The following is a 17,013-nucleotide window of genomic DNA, read 5'->3' as shown; positions in this document are numbered from 1 at the left end:
ACACGTTATGACAAATCTCTATTCAGTCTAAATATAGTTATTCTAGCAATAGTAGCAGAGACAGCTTTCTGTTATGGTGAACATAGAGCTCTTAGTTCGGCAAAGATATCATGTTCGTAGGAGAGAAACATTCCTTAGCACGTTATCTGTGTGTTTCGATTCATGAGCTAAGGGTCAGACAGTTCTAAGCAGAAAATACCACTCTCTGCGAAGGAGTACCGCTAGAGGAATATAATTCATGTTTTAACAGCTGTTTACAGCGTTTTCAAGACAGGCTGGCACCTGGACTGCTGATTAGATGCGGCTTCTGCTTGCCTTCAAGGACTTAGTGGGAGAGAAGAACAATGTAGCTCTTCATAGTTTGACATTCCTGTCTGTGTTAGTGTTTCAGCATTCAGGCCGTGGCCTTGCACTGTGTGTGAGTTCGAAGCATAGAATACATTTTACAAAGCGTTTTGACAGAAAAGAAAAAAGCAAATGGCCGACATTTCACAAAATGGACGCCCTCTGGTTACATTGATGATTCTGCAATTGCGATGTTTGACACGTGATGCGATTGGTTTCTGGCCAACATACTATACATGCTATACATACTATAGGGTCGTTTCTGGTCTAACACCAGACACTATCAGTCCTCTGTCACTACACAACTTTTTAAAGTGATCCAATTTTGAAGAAATTAAGAAACTGAATGCGATTGTCTCCATGTTATCAAATTATAGCAGGTGACTGCCAACTAAAAGGCGATCAAGTATCACAGTGTAGTGTGTAAGTGCTACCCAGACACCCCATTAGTGCACAATACTGAGGTACCAATACAGATCCTCACGCACTGATCACCTAAATGTTAAGTGGAGAGGGTCCTCCCACCACAGTACACCAATTTGTTATGACTGATTCTCTATACTCTGGCCTCCTGGACAGAGGAATAGAAGGCCAACCTATTATTGAGACGGGGACAATGATGGGAGCTGTAACCAAATCAGTTCACAGTAGCAAGGCAAGTGGTCTAGGCTAAGTCTCAAGAGGTGGTGAGCTTGTAAGGGTTCCCCAATAGGTACACACAGTGCAGAGTCAGGGATTGCACTTAGACAATCAGTTATAAAAAGTTTTATTCATGCCCATATAAAAACTGAGAAAAATGACTACCAACAGGTAATATTATAACACAACCCTAATAATAGATACATATATACAATCATTGGAATAGGAAAACATACATATAATAACCCATGTAAAGGAAGGTGAGTATTAGTATAAGTACTACAGGTCCATAGAGTTACAATAATAGCTTTAGAAGTCCATCCCTAAAATGTATGGGGCCATGTGCCCGAAAGTTAATCAAAGTTCCATATATTTTTGTGAGGCTGGAAAAATTAAGTCAGGGTCTCTGGGGTCCAATGAACAGTTCCAATGGGTAGGTGACAAGTTGTTCTAACTAACATAAGTGTCCCCAACGTTCGGGGTGTTTGTGCGAACAAGCAATGGCAAAGGCAAACTATTTTGCAAGTTTATAAAAGTTATCAAAACTTTTAAGAGGGAGTTAGGGTTTCAGGTAAGTATCTTTACAACTCATCCCCCATACTCTGACTCTTCATAGGACTTGGCAGGTCTGCTGAACAGGGTCCGAGGTCACTTTCCCACCATCAGACTCAGCACTTGATCCCCAGGGGTTGCACGTTCAAGCACTTCTCTGGCCGTTGACTGATACTGGAGCAAGGTCTTCCAGTTGAAAAATGTAAAAGAACTCGATGCAGGGCCCCTCTCAGGACAGGACTGGACGCAGGTAAGCAGTTTTGGATGATGGCCCTTGATGCTAGGACCATTATGCAGAAGTAAGTCTTATAGCACAAGCTGAGGAGCCCCCAAGTTCTAGGCCTCAACTCATTACAGCAATGTCTGCAGCACAGTAGCCCAAACTCTGAGCTGGCCCGCCACTGGGCGGTCCAGGTGCACTTCCCAAGGCTCTTCTTCCTGGAACTCCCGAACTGACGTTGAGAATGGATGTTCATTCCACTCCATGGGTCGCAGCTCCTTCGCAAGACTGTTGGAGATCTCCAACAAAGACAGGGCTGTACCTGGACAGCCGCAGAAGTTGGTTGCCAGGCCTTCTTCCAACGGGTCTCCGGTCTCCTTGCGGGTCTTAGAGCTGGACAGGATTCTTGACTCCTTCAGTTTCTTACAGGATCTCTCCAGATTGGGTCTAGGGGTTCTTATACAGAAAGCCAGGTAAGAGCTGAAACTCCCGTTCGCCACTAACAGATCCGGCCCATACACACACACCCCAGCAGTGGTCCAATCAGGAATACTCGTGGCACAGCTCATGAATACCATTCAAACATACTAAAACCAGTTTGTGTATTGGAATCAGGCAGTTCTCATCCACATCCTGGCAGCAAACACCCAGGGCCCTCCAGGGGCCACAAAACGCCTCTGCTTTCTCAGGCACTGAAAGTCCAAATAAGGATTGTCTTGGCCTCAGAGGCCAGGAAGAAGGGCAAAAGACAAGATGGCCAAGGAACAAGTGAAAAACCATCTGGCATGCCCATGTCTGGATACCAGCCACAGTTGCTATCCAAACGCGGTCAACGCAGTAAGGCTAAAACAAAATGCACTAAAGAATTGCAAAAAGTAACGTCTTCCACCAGCTTGTCGCTTCAGAGTGCATAGAGTAACCAAAATTCCTCTGAGAGTTAGTCTAGGGCAAAACAAAAAGTGTACCCCATTGTACTGCATTGTAAGATGCATTGTACAATGATAAAAAGTTACTAAAATGCGATAATAGGTTATCTAAAGTGGCAAGTAACAAGACGCCTCATTACGAGTGACCCGGTATGGAAATAACGGTGGTGGTAAATCAGCCGTCACCGTTGTTTCCATACCGGGTGATCTCGAGTCCTGCAGGCGGAGGTGTCATTCCCACCAGGTCTGATCTGGCGGGTTTAACACCGCCCGCCTGCAGGCGGACGTGGAAAAACCGGCACCATCACAAGATGGTGCCGGTGTTTCCATGGTCCCCATTCCCATTGAGGCCTATGGGACTATGGGACTCAATGGGAATGGGGATTTACCGAATTCTGCCTCCGGAATTCCCGGGTCACCGGGGTTGTAATGCTCTGGTAATTCCGGGAATCACGGAGGCGGAATGGTAATACGAGTCCGGCGGTAACCGAGCCGGAAAAACCGGCAGGTTACCGCCGGACTCGTAATGAGGCCCATTGTTTCCCAGTACTGACAGCCTGAAGTACATGTCAGTTTCCCCATGACAAAATGAGCAAAAGCCAGTGTAGTGAAGAGGAAGGTTTCACTGCACTGCAAAAGGAGCAGGTCAAATACACAAATAAAAGGAAAAAGGTTGGAGGTCTATAGAAAGGGAAGGAAAGGTGTTGTAAAGAGAAATTGTTCCTAACACAGCGTAATTCACACACACAAAATATTGTGGATTGTTATTGGACTCCAGATTGTAAGCCACTCACCTTTCTCTACTATCCTGGTGTGCACATGTAGCCCCCATGTCATTTCCCAGACTCAGAAGCCTATTTTCTATTTTACTGGCCACAAAATAGATAAACAAGGTTGCCTGTGGAGGAACGCGTTGAGCTCTTTGTTCCACACTTCCTAGTGTGATGTCTTGCTGACTGCTTATCAGAACTGCGAGGCGGACTTGTGTTGGGAAGGAAAGAGGGATTTCCCACACACATAGGTGATATCGAACAAGAACTAGACGCTGATAGACCACATCCCGGGAACAGGGGTAGGGGAGTACACAAATAGGGGGGTATGCAACCACGTTAGTGCATGCTTTATGAGCTATATGTTAATGTTAATGTTATAGGACATTTGTACAGCGCGCTATCACCACCGGAGTGGTCCCTGGCACTCTGGCAGCTCTGAAAGAGGAGGGGAGGTTGAGTTAGTGGGAGGAAGCAGGAAAAGTGCAAGAGAGCAGTGATGTGCTGTTGGCGGCCTCAGCCCGGTGGGTCCGTTGGCTGGCCTTGGGGTGTTTGCGGTCGGTAGTCGTTGTGTACTGTTGTGCGAGTCTATATGTGTTTTTGTTTTGTTGTTGCAATGTAGTGAAGTTTGTGCGGTTTGTTGTGCTGTAGGTTTTGGTTGTGTTTGGTTTGGAGTTTGAGAGGTATATGCAGAAGGGGAAATTGTTAGTGGAGTTAGTTAGTTTGCCTTTCCAACCTGAATTGAGGCGCTCGGCTTGCGTAGTCTCCCTTGATGCGCCTCTGTCCTGACCTGGGTCCGTCTGGCATACAAGGTTCCTTACTCCTCTGGCCCCTACCTCTATCATGCTCTCTCATAGCCCCCCCTGTCCTCCCTTCATACTCCTGTGGCCAGTGCACCTGCCAATGTCAACATCTCAGGTAGTGTGGTGATTGCCAATATCTCGACAATTCCACAACACTGTGATACCTGGTGGTAACTAAAGGGCGGGTGAAAATGTTGGTGGGGTTGGCTGAGGTAGTTGACTCGGTCTCCGTGCGTGTCGCCTGTGTTCCAGTCTATCCGGTGTCACACGTCCAGGTGCTGTGGGAGCTTCCCTGTCGGTTCGGGGTTGTCCGTGTCCTTTCCAGTTTAGTCATCCATTTTCCTGTTTCGGTTTTCAGTTTTAGTCTGTGGTGTTGAACAACCAGGCTTTTAGTGATTTCCTGAATTTTAGGTGATCTTCGGTGGTGTCTAGTCAAAGGATCGACACCAAAGGGTCGACAGGTCAAAGGATCAAATGTTTTTTTTTAAATTATATATATTTTTTTAGGTTTCGTTTAGGTTTTAGCAAAAAAAGGGGGTTGGGGGGACCCCTCAAAAATAAAAAAATATGTGAAAAAAAAACATTCGATACTTTCACCTGTCGACCCTTTGGTGTCGATCCTTTGACCTGTTGACCCTTTAGATTCGATCCTTTGACTGGCAACCATCTTCGGTGTTTCTTATTTCTTTTGGGATGTTGTTCCAGGTTTTTGCGGCTAAGTGGTAGAAGGAGGTGCCTCCAAGTTTTTTCTTAAGGTATGGTTTGAGTTCCAGGCGGATTTTGTTGCTTGATGGGAGGGGTCTCGTTGGTTTGTAGACTGTTATTTTCTTTTGTAGGAATTCTGTTCCTTGTCCGCTGATTGCCCTGTGCGTTATGCATATTGTTTTGAAGGTGATGCAATGTTTTACTGGGAGCCAATGTAGTGTTTTTAGGGCTGGAGTGATGTAGTCTCTTCTGGATAGTCTGAGGAGTAGTCTTGCTGCTGCATTTTAGATCTGTTGCAGTTTCTTCAGGAGGTATTCTGGTATTCCGAGGTAGAGGGTGTTTGCATAGTCGATTCTTGACATGATTAGGGCGACGATAGTGAGTGTTTTGTGCGTGAAGGAGAGGAAAGGTAGAATTCTTCTTGCCGTGTGGGGGAGGAAAAAGCATTTCTTCACTGTTGGATTTATTTGTGGTTCTAAGGTTAGGGTGTTGTCCATCAGGACTCCCAGATTTTATACTACCTTCGATGATGTTGGTGCGTTTCCCATTTCCGTATGCCACGGGATGGTGGTTTTGTTATCTTGGTCTTTGGATACGATCATGATTTCTGTCTTTCCTGGGTTGATTTTCAGGTTGTTGGCATTCATCCAGTTGAAGACTTCTTTTAGACAGTCCGTTAGGGTTGAATGCTCGGCATCACTGTCTTTGATTTTGTAGATGATTTGAGTGTCATCTGTGTAGTTGTAACATGTAATGTTGTATTTCTTTAAGATTCTGATGACCAGAGTCTGATAGATGTTGAAATATAGTGGAGATAGTGAGGATCCTTATGGCACTCCACAGTCGTTGACTCGTGGAGTGGATTTGAAAGGTTTAATCCATATGGTTTCTGTTCTGTCTGCTAGGAATGATTTGGTCCAGAGTAGTGCTGTGTCTGTTATGCCTATGTCTTCTATATGAAAGAGCCGGGAATAAACGTCATCTTGGCGAGCAGCAGCCATCTTAGAAGGTAGGCCCAATTGTGTCGAACAGTACTTTGTGCGTTAGTAGTAGGCCCTTTGCATGAGTTGCAAACACCAACCCTACCCAGACCAGGTCTGAGAGACCCACAACCCCCTCCATTGTTCAGAAGGTTACAGGCCCTCACGCCCTGGCAAGAATGCCGACTGCAAGGTCATGAGAAGGGAGCCCAGCGCCTCTTGGCAGTACCATCGCACAGAACAGACAGTAAGGCTGTCCTGCCCCCAACGATCCCTACACGAGAAATACAGCTTTGCCATGCTTTCATCCTGTGACCTCCCCACATGCCATGGCACCGTCCTAACCCAGACCACCGACCATAAAACCTTTACCCCCCTCGATCGATCACTAAGATCAGAAGGCAAGGCTATCGCGCCTTATGGAAAGGATCATGTGATTTGTGCAGTGAGGTGCAGGGTGGCATCAGATTAATAACTAAGGAGGATTTTGGGGGTTGCTGATCTGTCTTGTCTGGGAACAAGTGAAGTGTGTGTGAGTTAGTGTGACCTCAGTTCTCCCCAGAGCTCATCCTTGTATCTGCCAGGTGCATTGTTACAATCAGAAGAATAACCTGTGTGTTAGAGTAGCTAATTCATTTTTAGTTCAGCTCACCACGGATGACGAGCCCAGCAGCACCCATGTAAACAAAGATGGACAGATGACGTACAAATTATAGGCATTGATGAGGTACCTTAAAAGGAATAGATGGCCCTGTACACTGGAGACAACCACACTGACTGTTAGGGAGGTGCATAATTAAGCCTTACTAGATAGGCGCGTTTGAGTAACATTGGTGGGGTGTATACACTACCCCAAGAGGAAGAAAGCTGGTGCTCCATTAGTTACAAGTCAAGGTCAAGACTGACTGTAAAGTTTGCAGCTAGAGAGGCCATTCAGGCGGGGTCTCCGTCACAGGTCTCTTTGTGTTAATTGATGACTGAAGGTTGCCCCACAAGCATTACCCCACAGATAGTGTTAGAGAATGTATCCCATCCCTCCCACGTCCTTATTCTAAATAGAAAAGGGAATGAAGCCTAAATACTGTTAACCCCGGAGCACGAATAGCCTCCCGTTATCAGGCCGCTAAATCAGCGGCCACACCAAGCCTATATGAGGTGAGGTTATGGAGTTGTGTAAGGAGGGAGCAGGTTCACACTGAGCCTCAACATGTCTCCTAGCCGCCAGTAGTTTGGAGATGTTCGCATTGATATGGAGGAGAATGAGAAGCTGAGGTTGGTTGGCTTCTGGTGCTGAAATCCATTGATTCACGATGAAAAGGGTCAAATGATCCGTATGTAAATATATGTATAGATACACATTATAGTGTGGCGGTCACCACACTATATTTAAGGTGAGTGGTGAGTTCCATAGGAAATCAAAAATATTAATTGCTAATAAACCTTGACTTGTATGATCAATGTGGCTGAAATTCTGCAGACACTTTTGTATGCACGGCCCCCCAGCGACAGAAAACGTTGGGAAAGATTCATTAAAAAATAAAAGAGTTATTAAGAAAGCAATACAAATCACTTTCGGCCTAGTCCCCATTCATTTTCCCATAGGCAAAAAAGGTACATTTTTGCCAGACTACACAGAGAAAACCGCTGAACGGAATTGGACTAAGTCCAAAACAACCTGGCTACGAAGCGTTGACTTGCATTCCTTTGGGGGCCTAGTATTTTTGCATCTATCCATAGTCCCTGGCATCCTATACACTTTGGAAACATTGCCAGTGGGATCAGTAACCTGGCTTAAGAAATTGGAAGCCAAGCTTCTTAGATCATTGCTTGGCCTTCCCAACTCCGTACCAGTTGAAGCCCTTCATTTAGAACTGGGACTGCCTTCTTTGACCGTACTCTGGATAATGTCTGTCTGTATACTGTGCGGTTCCATCTGTTTCGGCGCAATTGATAGACTCTTACATCGAGCTAATGATCACTCCCGTTATTGTGGGCGGAGCATCTGGTTTTCGGAAATGCAAACACTTGTTCTAAACCATTGTAGGAATATAGGCATGAAAGCCTTGCCCAGTTCATTGGGAGAACTCCATGCTAAGGACTTTGGCAGAAATCTAGGCACTACAACCGTTCTCATTCCATTGATTATCTTGCAAGTAAGAGTGAATATCTTCTTCACTCCACTCAGGGATTGAATTTAAACACTCCTTGTGACTATTTGATCAATAATTACTCCCCTCAATTGGTTCACTTCGTTCTGTCTCTATGCTTAGCTACGCTTCCTGTTTATGAGAATATTGGGGCCTAGTCTGGCCTGGCAGAAAAGGAGCATTTATGTCGCCTTTGCAGGGTAGCTGTGGAATCAGCATGGCACCTGCTTACGCAATGTAGCCGGCGTCATCTCTTGTATGAAAAGGGATATCCAGAATGCAGGCATTACGCATCCGATCAGTTCTGGATTGCCATCTATTGTGCAAGATCCATGGTAAGAACTGCCGCTGCATTTCACATTTGGCAAAATGTGGAAAAAGCTCTGGACTATTTAAATTGTAATGTATTTTAAATGAATTGTCTTTCTTTTTGTGTTTACCTCATTTTGATAAATTGTTGATGAATTATAATTGTAAGGTCTTTTATTTGATGTGCTGTGTTTAGTGTAAAGGTATTTTGACCATAGACACTTAATTAAAAAAATAAAGAAATAAAAATTGCATCCAGGACTTTTTTAAAAAGTTATTGGAGAAGGGGCTGGCTCCTTCTCCCAAAATTAAAGAGCTATCTCCCATGGTGCATTGTAGCAGACAGGCTTTTCAGAAATGAAAAACCCATCATCTTTTTTTTACCGATTTGAGAGATAACTGCAGTTATACGAGCGGCTACCCGAAAACAAAAAGGCCATTTCGAGGGGGAAAAACAGTGAAATAGTATCAGTCTAGGGGTGGGGGTGGGGGGAAAGGGGTCACCATGTTAAATTTGGGAGTTGGAGGTCAGCTATGGACCAAGATAAGAGCACAGACCATTTCCTGTAGCAGCGGTTATTCAGAAGGGTAACCACAGCTACGTAAGAAAACATGAGTGGGAGGAACAGGCAGAGGTGGGGGGGGGGCACTTGGTGAGTGCCTGGGAGGGCAGGGAAGCATTTTATTTTGTTGCTGTTTTTCCCTGATAACCACAGGTATCTAACAACTAAAAAGAACCACAGCTATCTGTAGTACATTGAATGGTGATGTTGTAAAATATACATTGAGCATGGCCAAAGGCCGTGCTCACTAGCCAAAGGCCCTGGCTAGTGGGACGACACACATGTATAGTGACCACAGCCATGGCTAGTGGCTTGGCAATGTTGTAAAATATACAGTGGACATGGCCAAAGGCCATGGCTAGTGGCTTTATAGCGTTGAAAAATATAGTGGGCATGGCCTAAGGCCATGAGCAGCCATGGCTAGTGGCTTGGGAATGTTGTAAACTATACAGTGAGCACGGCCAAAGGCTGTGGCCACTGGCAATGGTCAGTTGCATGGAAAAAACTATGGTATAACAAAACCCTTCAAATACACTGAAAAAACATTAGTTCAAGTTTAGTTAAGGTGCTCAAAGGTATCACAACAAACCCCTGAAATTCAGCGGTTTTGGGAAATCATGACCGGCTTAACTCGGCGCGTTCCTGTTGCAAAGCCCATGAACACATATGTACTATAAGAGAAGGGATCCACAATGACATACAAAATGGTGTTATGGGGGACATTGCATTATGGGGGACAACAACGGAAGTGCGCCGAGTTAAGCCGGTCATGACTTCCCAAATGCACAGAATTTCAGGGGTTTTGTTGCGATACATTTAAGCACTTAACTTGAGTTTTTTCAGTGAGTATATGCATAAATAATAGTAGTCGGGCAACTGACAAATGAGTTCTACACCTGTATTGTTTACTATGATGTTTGATAATAAAACCCACCAATTACAATGAAGCCTACCTCTTGTTCATGAAGGCAAAGAGGGTGTTTGTCGGGCACAGCACTTCATTGTTTGGGTCCTATTGCCCACAATGGGTGGAGGCACCCCACACATGCTTATGTGCATTTGACATCGGGCCAGGGGGGTGATGCAAACCCCCCACCCCTGTCTGTAGTTATATCCAGCTAGCGGCTTGTGGCTGAAAGGGTGTTGCACACAACTAGTTGATGTACCTACATTTCTATTGTCAATGTAAATAACACCCTAAAATATGCGAAGAGCAGCATAAAAAAAGTAACTTCATATTTTGGATGCAGGTCCAGGGCTACTTTAGTGAGTGGGAGGCTATCGCCCAGTCAGAGACCCAAACTTTCAGACAATCGGGCAACGTCCTTCATGTAGGAATATTCCACGTGCCTGATTGGCTGAAATTTTGTTCACCGCAGTCAATCAGGTGGCCAGAATTCATTTGCCACTCTGATTGCTGAAAGGCGCTGCATTGTAGCTTATCAGAGCCCACCTAGGCACCAGCACAAGGTGCACACAATTAGGAGAGGAATGGATGCAGTTCAGCAGCTCGGTGTCGGTCAAAGATTCAAATCCAAAAGGATCGAATGCCATAGGATCGAGTCAATTTGACCTAAAACAAAAGGGTCGATTTTTTTTTTTAAATATATATTTTTTGGGGTTTCCGTTTTGGAAAAAAAGTAGTTTTTACCAAAAAAAAGGGGTTTGGGGGGGAACCCCTAAAAAAAAAATGTAAAAAAATAAAATAAAGAAATAATCGACCCTTTTGTTTTAGGTCCTTTTGATTCAACCCTTTTGTCATTCGATCCTTTGCATTCAAATCTTTGACCTATAACCATTCAGCTCCTCTTGCATGTCGAAATGTGGCAATTTCTGCCAATTCCCTGTAGTAGTACAAGCTTAGTTGGGGAGCAGTGGCGCTTTGTACAACAGAAGAGTGGGAAGATACAAGGAGTCTGGCCATGGAAGCGGGATGTAGAGGGCGGACGCAGGGGCGCCCCCAAGGGGTGGCCAAGGGGTGCCATGGACACCCTTATAAAAATGCTGCCCCCCCCCCATCGGCCACTGTGTGAAATTTGAAGAAAAAAAAGCTTTTTTTCTTCACACTGAACTTTGCACGGAAAATAGCATGCCCAGTAGTTCAGTGCGAACAAAAAAAGTATTTTATTTTTTTGCTTTTTCTTTTTTGCTGCGGTTTGCAGCAGCCCGCCGCCCACAGTGGACGAACCTGGAAATAAATACAGCCTGAGCCTGGAGGCGCGCATTTCTGCTTTGGCAATTGGCTCGCGCTTCCCAGGCTGTATTTATTTCCACGCTTCCAAAGTTCTGGCTGCATGTAGGTTGTTGTGCCGTCTACGCAGCACATACTGTGTTGTTTCACACCAAGACCAGGCTGGCAACCCAAAGCTGCATCTGGAAACTCACAGGGACTGTAACTAGCCAGGTGCTTTTCGATGCATAGACACATTGCCGTAATTCTCGAGGTCAAGCATAATGCAAACAGCCCTATTTTGGACAGCTGGAAGCTCGCCTTCTTGGAGATGTTTAGGAACATAGCAGAGCAGTATAAAACACAAGATAAAGGGACCGCCTGTAACTAGAACGTTTCATGCTGCCTAGTTAACATCTGACATGGTGTACAGACAGACATTGGGAGGATTACACCAATCTCTGTACCTATGGTTGCAATGGCAGAAGCGTATCAAAAAGTAACCCTCCATGGCTAACCTACTATACTGCCTTGGGTGCGATCACCAATGGAAGCAGAAAGAGAACTACTTAGCTGTCACCCTGGTCTCTGTTCATGATAAGAGTGCATCCAGGGCATTGCCGCCTCAATAATCCCCATCGCCCAGTCAAGGAGACTACTGTCTGTATGCCACTGTGTCAAATGCTAATTATGTTGCGGATGACCTCTACCCCAAGACATACTCATTTCCTATGCAAATGCATGATGCCCGCTTCAGAACCATTACCTCTGAGTCAATAACTGCAGCTGTGAAATGAAATATTGATACAAGCTTATAGTTTATGGGCCCTCAGGAGGGATCTAAATTGTGTTTCTTTAATGATGGTAGGATCAGGCTTTCTTTCACAAGTTGTTGATAACTAAGCATTATTGCTCACATCTACACAGGCTATTATGAGCCCAGAAGCCATGCAGGTCCATGGCAGTAAAGCTATTAGCAACTGGCCGCAGTGCCAGGTGCTAATCTGAAGTGCCAGTTTGGGGGCAAAGTTAACACACTGCCAATATTTCTGGATTGGTGGCACTGCAAAAGGAGATGGAGACCTGTGCTGCCCTGCGGCACCGAGAGATTTATTTCCACCACACTTCACAGAGCTGAGGTAAGCAGAGGGTGTCTGTGTGTGGCACCCTGACCTGGTGTTGCTTTATTGGATGATATATGTGCAACTGAGCCAGACTGCCCAGCCTTCTTTTTCCACAATAGAATCGTAATTTAGTCAGTTGGGAATCTTTCCATTTATGGTTGTCAGTAGCCCTGTTTCTTGGCCTGGGCGCACAACAGACCAGATGGCAACTCAATGTCACTTGGCACCTTGATTAGGAAAGTGGAGTTCATTGTGTGTCACCATGCAGACAGTAGTCCATGGCAAATCAATGCAGTGATGTGTGCAGAAATGATTTGTGTGCTGCACAAGTCACCACCCTGACCCTGTTGGTTAATGGTGTCTATGTGGTGCTCACTTATGTAACAATACATATACCTGTTTTTGTCTGATGTGCCTAATGTCCATATAGGAGCATACCGGAGTCTATTGTGTATGTGACTCTGACGAGCATGCCATACTGTCCCCACACTTAAACAAGAAGCAAAAGAGCCCTTGTATGGTGTACCCCATTTGAGTGGCTGATGTTGCAGCCATTTAATACTCGCATCCAAAAATGTAAGCTGTCCAAATGAGCATGTATGGTTCAAGGTACAAACATTTTAATGTTAGGGTGAGTATTGTGAACCGTGATGTGAGCACCAAGACATCCATCAGTTATGCATTTAGAGATTCACACATACAATCCTTTTATCACAGAGTTGTTTATCAAATGTAGAGATCTCTGATCACTGTTATAGTCCTGAAAGGCTCTGTGATTTAATGCAAAGTATACAGGAATCCTCATTGGTGCTATTTGTCCCCTTTCCCATTCTCAGAGAGTTATTTTGGAAGAGCACAATAAGAGTGTACCAGACTGTCCATCTTGGAGTTATAACCTTCTATCAGAAAATAATTCATATCGTTAGTCTAGTATTGCCCCTTGCGAAATACAAGTGAGGTGGTACGAACACAACACCTGCAACACAGGACCAGGTCAGTGGGCCCTCAGACCCCTATAGGCTGTTCACACCGCAGTGTGCCAGTACGGACAGTTTAAAACTGCATTCAGGCAAGGCCTTCCCTAAGAGCAGGTGACAGAAAAACCATTTACTTGGGCAGCAACAGCTGTATTTTCACATTAGAATTCTTCTGTAAAGTACTTGAATTACAATGTAATGAGACCAGCTTCATTTATATAGCATTATTTATTCATATTGAGGAGGGGTTTTGTCGCACGGCAGAGGTGTAGTTTGGGATTGACGTGTGCCAGTCAGTGGGGTGGGGGCGCATTCTGAGGTTTCGCCTTGGGCACCAAGTTTGCTAGAAACTACCCTGGCTGTCAGGCGAGGTGCCTCTTGAAGGTGCATGTGAAATGTGGCTCCCGTGTAAACGACTAGGGTATTTTCCATAATTTTTGCAGCTAGGCTGTAGCAGTTCTGTTTGTTTTTTTTCAAAATTACTTTTATTGATTGTTTTCAAAACGTATGTAACTGCACCTCTCTTGAACAGTGCTCAAACATTAATCTCGGAAAAATTATCAGTTTGGGTAACATTTAAAATTTAACTTGATTTTAACTCCCACCTCCCTCCCTTACTCCCCCCTTGCCCAGCAATGGAGACGAGACAGGCCGTGAGTTTTGGTCCTCGGGTCACGGGCAAGTTGTTCAAAGAGTGTACTTGGGGCTCGGGCTATTCATTCATTCCTTTGTAGGCTTCGAGGAAGGGTGCCCATTCCATTTCCCTGCCAGGGGATATATTGTGCATGGCCCCCGTAATGTTTTCCATTGCGTAGAGTTCTCTGGCTTTTCTGGCCCATGTTTTCTCTGTCAGAAGGTCCTTCTCTATCCAGCCTATGGTGATAAAGACCATGGCGGCCAGCAGGAGGAAGTGAGTCATATGCAGGACTTTACCCAGCGCCCTTCTTGTTCCTCAAGTCCGAATAACACCAGCTTTGGGTCCCTGACCCTTGTAATCACTTCTATTTTCCTTATCCAGGCCAGAACTTCACTCCAATACGTTTGGGATTTGGGACAAGCCCACCACATATGCCAGTAATCGGCAGGGCTTCCACACTCCCTCCAGCACAAGGGGCTAGCATGACTGAACATCTTTGAGAGTCTGAGGGGGTCGTACTGCCACCAGTGCCTTCAGACCATGCAGTTTATATTGCGCTGAGATAGATATTTGTTGCACCATTTCACACATCTTTGACTACAGTTGGTCTGATAGTGGGGGACCTAGATCTTTTTCCCATCTCTTTTTTAGATTCTCCAGGTTGTTTTCCCATTCCACTATCAGGGATCCTAATAGATGGGAGGTGAGGCCATTACTCGAGTGGGTGTCACTAAGTATCCGTTCAAAATTGGTGAGGTCTCTTTGAAGCTCATCTTCCCACTCTGGTTTCGTGAGCACACCTTTCAGTTGCAGGTATTTGAACACATCAAAGGATCTCATGTGCAGTCCTTCCTCCAGGTCCTGGATTGACATGCATCCATCTCGCTTTAGGATTTGCCCCACTCTTTCTAAGCCCGCTGCATACCATTCCTGATACCGGTACTGTTCATGAATTCTGTCTCTGATGGGTGGAGCCCAGATACAGCTCAATGGGGAGGGCCAGGTTGTAAGACTTTCAATCTCTTTTTTGTTCCACCATAGTTTCAAAAGGGGTCCCATCACAAAGTGCTGCAATACACTATTAGGGAGAGACTTCTTAGGGGCCCATAGCCACTCACCCAGAGACTCCGGTCTAAGTGGGTAGTTCTCGATGGCCAGCCACTGCTTAGCAGTTCTGTTTTTAATATTAAGGACCCGTACTTGAGAGACCTGATGGGGTAGAAAGTATCATACCTGTTACTCATTTCGAACAGATTTGCAATTCTTAGTATCTGATGCATGGTGAAACTGTGACCAAAAAAAAAGACCATGGAACCTGAAAAAAAAAGTGGACCACATTTGTCAATGACAGTTTGGGCCTTTTTTGCATCTATCTTAGATGCGTAATAGAGTACAGATGCTGGCGGTCAATGGTCGAAGTGTACCCAAAGAAACCCTACTGCCCACAAACATCATTGCCACGCCCCCTCTTAAGTGCAGTTATGTGTTTGTATTTGTATTTGTATTTATTGATTTATAAAGCACCTTACAGCAAGGCGCTTTACAGTGGAACAACTTAATACATAAAAACATAAACAATAGAACGGTGGAAGCAAAATTACTATATGAAGCATTCAACAAAACAGTGAAAAGAGCAATTAGCTGAAGGGGAAAAGGGGGGAGTAGTGGTGATGAGTTGGAGGAGGGAAAGGGAAGGGAGAGAGAGGGGAGGTGGGAGAGGGGAGAGAGATAGTCAAGGGGAAAGAATAAGGAGGGAGGGGATGCAGAGGGGGAGGGGGTTTCAAGGAGGGGAATGGAGGAGGAGAGATTTAAGGGAAGTGCGGAATGAGGAGGAGGTCGGGGTGGAGCGGATTGCGAGAGGAAGGGAGTTCTAGTGCAGAGGGAAACGGGAGGAAGCACAGGGGGATGGAGGTACAGTGAGAAGGAAATGGTCAGCGGATCGAAGGGAACGGGAAGGGGAGTAAAAGAGAGAAGGGAGGAGAGATTTGTGTGCCACCCCAAGATTTCCTGTGGCCTCACCAGGCCACCCCTATAAAAATATTCTGGGGGCGCCAATGGTCGGACGAGTCACCAGGGCCCTGATAGGGAAGCCCTCAGCAGCTGCCTACCAGAGGGTGTTGCTAGTTCTGGAAAAGATCCGGGGCTAAGCTAATGTCAGGACTGTTGGTACTCGGGGCTAGTTAGCCTTTTCGTTGCAGCCCTTGAACTTCTATCCGGGGCTACAACCAAAAGACCCAGGGCTATAGCCCCACCAACCCCCAGAGCCCCCCTAGCAACGCCTCTGCCTTGCTGTAGAACTGGCCCTGACACACGTAGAAAATGGAGAAACCGGTTGGTATCAGATTGTTTTTTCTCTTGTTGTGGAAGCAGTTTGGTTACAACTAAAACAGCCCGCTACAATTTCTAAGAATGCTTTCCCCCCCTTCTTGCTTTACCTTTCAGCTGTCACATCGCCTTGGGAAGGGGGGCCCAGGCTGGGACAGGTCTTCCTCCAGCACCGCCCACTCTTCCCACTGCTCCCCTGCAGACTCCCCAGCCAAGGGGTGCCAAGGAGTGGCGCCAGCATTCCGAATGTTGCAGCGTTAGAATTCCACTGTCTTGTATAGTTATAGTCACCCAACCACATGAGTCACACCTCTGTTCTTGTTTGAACCTGCTGCGCTGTTCAGAAATAGACGAGGGTGGGACTTTACATGTGTTCTGTACAAGTCATTTTCGCGCCTTGAAACACTTGTGTATAGGCACGTTATAAATGCCATATCATATCATATCATATCATTGCGACATAAGGCTAATTTCTATGCTTTCCTGGAAACATTCTGTGCAGGGTGAGTGGAGGCGCGGCCGTGTGTGTGATTTTACAGTATTACTGGTTTCTGTGACGATACAGGAAGCTTTGCAGTGGCATTGTCAATGTCCAACTAGTACACAAATTACCTTCGATCCCACTGGCCTTTCAAAGATGACATTTTGCACCATTCGGTCCGCGCGAATGTTAATACAAAACTGCCCAGCCCCGAGCAATGTCTTAATTCAGGCCCTGTATCGCTACCTATATATCTCCCACACAGGCTGAGAATAAGTCTGTTATGTGCTGTCTCGACTGGTGCTCAGCATATAATAATAATAATAATTTGGCACTTATA

General features: G+C 45.5%; 1 protein-coding gene across 3 annotated transcripts in view; it reads right to left on the bottom strand.

Moving 5' to 3' along the window:
• Positions 1-16,464, bottom strand: part of LOC138525706 (uncharacterized) — a 134,037-nt gene extending 117,573 nt beyond the window's left edge. For 2 of the 3 annotated variants that reach the window (XR_011283412.1, XR_011283415.1), the window contains exon 1: positions 16,303-16,464. The gene's annotated coding sequence lies outside the window, so the exon portion shown is untranslated. The remainder of the gene's footprint in view (positions 1-16,302) is intronic. The other variant, XM_069635813.1, reaches the window with a different exon arrangement.
• Between the last annotated feature and the right edge of the window lie 549 nt (positions 16,465-17,013).

This window comes from Ambystoma mexicanum, chromosome 7p (genome assembly GCF_040938575.1).
Source record: "Ambystoma mexicanum isolate Mex_15411 chromosome 7p, UKY_AmexF1_1, whole genome shotgun sequence".
Classification (NCBI taxonomy): Eukaryota; Metazoa; Chordata; class Amphibia; order Caudata; family Ambystomatidae; genus Ambystoma; species Ambystoma mexicanum.
The sequence above is the reverse complement of the archived record's forward strand: the minus strand, read 5'-3'. Positions and strand labels throughout refer to the sequence as shown.